Source organism: Crinia signifera, chromosome 4 (assembly GCF_055691185.1).
Source record: "Crinia signifera chromosome 4, ASM5569118v1, whole genome shotgun sequence".
Classification (NCBI taxonomy): Eukaryota; Metazoa; Chordata; class Amphibia; order Anura; family Myobatrachidae; genus Crinia; species Crinia signifera.
The window spans coordinates 222,361,679-222,368,756 of record NC_139220.1 but is presented as its reverse complement, the minus strand read 5'-3'; the positions used below and the strand labels follow the sequence as shown (position 1 = coordinate 222,368,756).

Sequence of the window (7,078 nt, the reverse complement as noted above, 5' to 3'; positions counted from 1 at the left end):
AATTTAAATCATGAGTCCACCAATAGTGGGATGATTCATTGGATAAAAGACTTCCCCGATCTGACGGTTGAGGACCTTCTACGGGCTTATAATGTCTCCTGTGGGTTGATCACCTCATCTATGTATAGAGAGATGTTCCTTAATATCCTGCATAGAACCTACTTATCACCTCACCGAAGCTTCCTGCTGGGAAGATCTACCTCACATGCGTGCTATAGATGCGGTGAGGAATCAGCAACTCTATATCACTGTCTATGGTCATGCCCGGTGGTCAGAGGTTTCTGGCTCCAAATAAAACATTACGCTGAAACCCACTTAGTCAACTACCTACCCTTTAATGCTGCCTGGGCGATTTTTGGCATTATCCCTGCAGAGATTAAGATCACAAAGGGATGTAAACGCCTATTAACAGCCATAAGCGCTGCAGCAAAAAAAACTATTCTCCATGAATGGATTTCTACTACAATACCCTCCCTACCTCTGTTTAAATCTAAACTTTTCAACTTATTTCGTATGGATTGGGTGGAGGTTTGTTTGGAGAAGGAGGTGAAGGTGGAAAAGTTCTTTGCCATGTGGGAAACTTATATCGCAACCCTTTCCTTAGACATGAGAAATCAGGTCCATTCAGGTCTCAAGAACACATCATGGTACCTTTTGCGACTGATAGGTGGGGATCCGCCTGTAACACTAGACAATGACAACACATAGGCGCACTGCCCTTGGGAGAGGTGGGGCATGGGGGGAGAGGCCACAGTTTATTTATTTTACTTTTTCCTATTTACTATTTTTTTTTTTTTTTTTTTTTTATATATTTCTTCTTTAATTTTTCCCTAATTCTCCTTTAATATCCCTTTGGTCTACTGTGATTCCTGACAAATGACATTGTTAATAAAACCTGCAAAAAAAAAAAAAAAAATGCATACTGGATATTGTCAATAATATATAAAGACCTTCTCAAGTGTAAGAAAATTCCTGTTATATTTTACATCTGATAATCTTAAATTTGAATGTACTTTATTACTTCTAACAAATGATTTTGCTAATAAAACGACAAACCAAGGGAAAAAAAAAAAAAAAAGAGGAAAAAGAAGGAGAAAATTTGATAAAAAGTATGCACGATGGTTACTGTTAATATATCCTGAAACTGAATAAGACCCTCTACAACACATTCTTAAATTGCAGGAAAATGCCCAATGTGTTCCACATCATTTGTCACTCGTATAATTAATTGTATTATCTTACTCTGTATTTGTTGCATTTGACGCTTCAATAAAAATGTTTTGAAAAAAAAAAAAAAAAAAATGTAACAGTGGGCTAGGTGAAATGAGGGAGATTGCTAGACTAATGAGGGAGATTGCTGCTATTTCAGGGAGTATCCTGCAGAATACAGGAGGGTAGGCAGCTATGTATGTTGAACCCAAGTCAGCAGGCCAAGGGGAAATAGAATCTTACAACTGCTTACCTTATTTGGAACTTAAAAGTAGAATTTAGCAAACTTAAAGGTTTCAATTTAATACTTTCCTGGTGTTATATTTCAAAACGATGGAGCCACAGGCTGCTGTAACAGGTCTATGGGTAGTATTCAATATTATGATGTCTGACACCACCTCAGTGCAGATATATTGATTGACCAATAGATGGCAGCGTGGCGTCTAGTCCAGATTCAGATTTATTTTACTCAACAAAAGAAGGAAGGGGTGGTTACCTTTAGGAGGGGTGGGAAGTGAGGAGAGCTGAGCAGTGTTTGGAATAATATGGTAATAACTTTACAGCAGAGGGGACAAAGTGAGAAAGGTAAGACATTGTGCTCCCTCTTATGCACACTTCTGTAGCGGCACTTGCTGAGGATGTGTGAGTGTTACAAGCATGTTTAAAGTAAAGTAAAAGTGTCTCCCAATAAGTTGCCAGCTTACACTCTGCAGGTACTATTCATGGCTATACAGATACTTCATTATACGTTCAGAAATGTCATTGTTTTCTCATCTGACAGTAACACAGCATACAGAACTGAAAGCCTAATACCTGCATTATTCATGTTAGTTTTATTTTTTGACTATTCTGCTTTGAATCTTTTCAATATTCTCATGTGAAATCCAGATTTATTAGGCAGCTTATTTAAAGTCTAATGACCTTGGCTGCCTGTTTCTCTGTGCTTTCAGTATTGACTTTCTGGCTCAACTGATAAGTGTTATTTAACCAGTTTGTAACCTGGGCATGGAGAGAGCTGTGGTTCTCCAGCAGCTGGTGGACTATAACTCACAGAAACATGTGTCAGATGGGAGTTGTATCTTCAGGACTGCTGGCATTGACATATATTGCCTTTTTTCTACTGCTATTGTATTACCTGACTGTTATGTTTCTATAATGACAGATCAGTTACCTCTATAATATTCAGTATATAACTATAAGACAGTCTGTACAACCTGTGTACAGGTATTGTTTCCTGACTGAACTTTCCTGCAAGTTATTCTCCCTACATTGTCTTCTTACACATTCCCAGAGGGAGTGCTTAGGTTTATCCTGCTCTCTTCTTGGCAGATGAATGGGCTAAACTACTGATGCTATTTGTGCACTGCATCTATAGGTTTATTATCTGAGCATTGTTGTACAAGTGATTAGTATATACATCATATACTGCCCCATGATAAGTACACCTCATAAACTGCTTCCTATTCTCCTTGCCAGAGAGGAAACACATGGAAATTTCCGGGCAGACCCCTTCCCTGTAGCATTGATATTATTGTATTTTTGGATGCAGGAATTTACAATATAAACACAAGTAGTGACTGTACCAGATTCTAACCACATAACAGTGTGTCACTTAAAACAACATATTTCAAGTTTTTGTAAGTCCTGTCACTGAAAGGACAGTCTGAATCATGGAAAGCCTTCAGCTGCACACCTTCCCTGCAATGTACATCATGTCTGGGAACAGAAACAGGTTTAGCAGATCACTTTGTAACATATGTTACAGTTCTCTTACTAGCTGCTTCCTGGGAGACAACGTAATGTGTATTCTGTAGAGGTGTGTACACACGGGGCAATTATTGCAAATATCGCTGGAAATATGGTCGCTCAGCGACCATATTGCCAGTGATTGGAGTGTGCACCAGTGATAAATCGCCAGGTGCTTGCTCCCGGTTTCAGCCCCTGAATGGTCGCTGGCGACTTCCACTGCCTCTTCTCTCGGCAGTGTGACATTTTCATCTGCGACCATCTCTGGTCGCAGATGAAAACGGGACACTGAGCAATATGATTGCTGAGCAATATATTGCTAGCAATATATTGCCAGCGATCATATTGCCCCGAGTGTACGCACCTTAGGGCAGGGGTTCCCAAACTTTTTGGAATCACGGCACCCTGGAGTATCAGAAATTTTGTCGTGGCACCGCATGAACAAAAGTTTATTATTGAGTACTTAAAAATAAATAAATAAATAAATTGTGTTTATATGCGGATCCTAAATGTCCATACACACTTGGACAGCAACGATCACTATAATCACTGGGGGGAAAGCCGCTCAGTGCATACACAGTGAGCAGCTTTCCCCCTGTTCGGTATAACCAGCAGATGAACGGCTTTCCCGGCAATGATGAGAGAGCGTGCAGCAGCGATCACCGCTCATCGCCGGGCCATACACACTGGGCGGCTTTGAGCTGAAAGCCGCTCAAACCTGCTGTTTTGAGCGACTTTCAGCTCAAAGTCGCCCAGTGTGTATGGGCCTTTAGGTCCAGTTATGTTGTGAGTGGCATTATTCACTCCAGTTTGTTCACATATTGTATGATTGGAAGCCACAAGCATTGAGTTTCCCTATTACATTGACCATAAATAAAATTAGCTGGTCTTGGACCACCATCCCAGGGCACCCCTGCAAGTGCATACAGATAGTGGTAGATGCTCAAATTAGTTCAGTAATACCATTCAGATGCATGCAAGGGAGGGGTTATTCCTGAGTAAGTAACAAGACATTGGTTCCCCCAGCACACCAAGACATTGGTTCCCCCAGGGTGCCGCTGCAAACAGTTTGGGAACCACTGCTGTAGGGCACAGTGTGTAGAATGCAGCCTTATTACATTAATGTTGTGTAAAAGTTGCAGAAACTACAAATACAGTTCTAGAATAATAAAAAGAAAGTAAACCCAGAAGTGCAATATTATATATGTTATTGTAGTTTAGTCCCATTGTCAGCAATTTCATGTTTACATATTTTTGTAAAATTAGGTATTTATTTACTTTGGCTGCAGATTGTACTTTACTATTTGTTTTGCTTTTAAATAACTTTTTTATTTTAAAGACAAGTTGTCACTCAGGTAATTACTACTCTGGCAGGATAGTAATAGGCGAGCCCTTTTAGCATCAGCACAGAGCACGCTGCACTTGTTTTGGCTGAGCTAGTAGTTAAGCACAGTGACAAATTAAACACCGCTCAATATAGTTAATAGTGGCAATACCCAATAATAGAGTTAGACAATACCCATTTGCAAAAGGGGTGGGGATGGTACAGAGCTTCCCAATAACATTCTTTACATTCCTGAACTTTGGGCACCTTGGAATCCCCCCTCCCTTCTGTTTCATGAATTGGTTGACTCCTGGGGAGGAGGAAGGGTGTGTTCCTTTTACTATATGGAACGCTTTAGTATGTAATAGAGATTAAACTATTTGCATTACATAGGATAATTTAGATGACCCAGTATTTAGATGAACAGGTCTTTTGTCTTCTATTATTGTCCTTCATCTTTTTACAAGGTGTAAGTAGTTATTTGCTAACACTGGCATTTGTTACACACTGCTTGTACTGTCCTACAGCCAGACGTACTACTGACCTCATCTGTAAGATCAAGCATTCAGGTTCACTATAGTAGTGTCTTTCTCTTTGACAAGAATAATACAACATCACAACACAGTAAATGTGGTCCATATATGGCAGTTTTCAAATGTGGATATTTGGGGGTACTAGATGTAGGGGTGGCAGATAGTTCTGTCACTTTTGGTCATTGTTATAAATACATTTTAGTTCATGTAGAGGTTAAAATCAGGTTATTGGCAATAATTGCTAAGTTCTGATCCAATGCATTATGTAAGGGAATGGAGCTGTGGGCAGACCTTGTAGGAAGCATATACTTCACTTCGTACCAACTTTGACATTGCATGCAGCATTTGTGAGTGTTGAACAAGGCGGTACACTATGCTGGGGGGGGGGGGGGGGAGTTGAGAACACTCTGACACTATTAGAGATCATTACTATTAAGCATAATTCCCATTATAATCTCTAAACAAATGGTGCTGTGGACATGACAAAAATTGGAGGCACCCATCTTGTTGAATAACCTCAATGAACTTGAATCTGGTACAGTATGTCATTAAGGCATGAGACACAACTGATGTTCTTACTGAATTCTTATTGGCATAGCCTAGATGATGGCTGCCTGCTTGTGTGTAAGTTTTATTGAACCACTAAAATGTTGATATAAATGACTAACATGTGGTCCTCCTGGTGTTTGTGCCATAAATATTAAACATTCACTGTCATTGTCACATGAACTGCGGCAACATTATAGCATTCTTATTAGCTAAATGTCACACTTTATTACTTTATTCAATTATTTTTTTAGCTTTTATTATTAAATATTGTGTTTTCAATATTAATACAGAGATGTGGTAAAGAAATAACTTTATAATTATATAGCAAAAAAAATTGATTCAGATTTATTGGATGTGGGTATAAAATTTAAGAGAATAGGGTATAGAAATGGTAATGGTTGGGGGCAGATTTAAGAAATAATAATGGGCGCATGCTAATAGGGTTACTGGTGGCCAGTACTGCTCATTATAGAAACCATAATGTGGTTGCTTATCCTTGGTACTTGTTTCCTAGCACGGCGCCCATCACATACCCCATCACGGCGCCCATCACATACCATACTTAGTGGTGTGCGATGCGATATTCATGTTAAATTAACAGGAGTGCTTGTACAATGAAATATCGCATAGCATATGCGATAAGAGTAGAGAGAAGAGTGCATGGCCTGGGCCACTTGATAAAGATATATAGTAAATTAATCATGATAATGTACCAGATTAATACCGGCAATACTCTGTCAAGAACGCACCATAGTCATGTGAATTATAAGGTAACATATGTACAGTGTATCATTCAAGTGCGCTATCTGGAACCTGATGCATAGAGGAAAAGATAGGTCCTTAGGCAGCGGAGACCACTCAGCGTTTCCCCTATACCCCTGTGAGCCAGTCCAACCATGGCAAGAGCAAAGACCCATACACACTAAACGATAGGGGCTGCCGCTGATATAATTAACAATATTGCCCGCGCGTCCCGATATTGTGCATACACACTGAACGATATTGGTAAATTATATTGTTCAGTGGGTACTCTTTACTTAGAAGGGTGCCCATCATGGCCATCTCGGGCATTGAATGCACTAAAAAATCGGGTGCGATGCGACCGACGAGATGCCCGAGATTTCCCATAGGGAACAATGTTAAATGCCTCAATTGACCCGATTTTTCCATAGGAAACAATGTTAAATGGGCCACAGAGGCCAAATAGGCACCCTGAAGTGAATAATGGCCACCCGAATTGTTAACGCCACCCCACGATCAACGTCAACCCGAAGCGTGGCGATCGGCGGCGGTACGCATCCAACGACCTTTTCATACCCCCACTATCCACGTCGGCGTGGAGTTGAGAATAGAAAGTGTGGCGAGCGCACGCGGATTCCTTCACAGGTATCCGCGTCCCCTCGCGGGCTTCACAGCTGTCCGCGTACCCTCGCGGAGCTCGCTGCGCTCGCCACACTTCGGGCTCGGTGGCTCGCTGCGCTCACCACACTTTCTATTTTCAACTCCACGCCGACGTGGATAGTGGGGGTATGAAAAGGTCGTAGGACGCGTACCGCCGCCCCTCGCGGGCTCGCTGCGTTCGCCACGCTTCGGGTTGACGTTGATCGTGGGGTGGCGTTAACAATTCGGGTGGCCATTATACACTTCAGGGTGCCTATTTGGCCTCTGTGGCCCATTTAACATTGTTTCCTATGGAAAAATCGGGTCAATTGAGGCA

General features: G+C 41.1%; 1 protein-coding gene across 1 annotated transcript in view; it reads left to right on the top strand.

Moving 5' to 3' along the window:
* The first annotated feature begins 1,704 nt into the window (after nt 1-1,704).
* CGNL1 (cingulin like 1) overlaps nt 1,705-7,078 on the top strand; it is a 124,397-nt gene continuing 119,023 nt past the window's right edge. The window contains exon 1 of the mRNA XM_083183830.1: nt 1,705-1,794. The gene's annotated coding sequence lies outside the window, so the exon portion shown is untranslated. The remainder of the gene's footprint in view (nt 1,795-7,078) is intronic.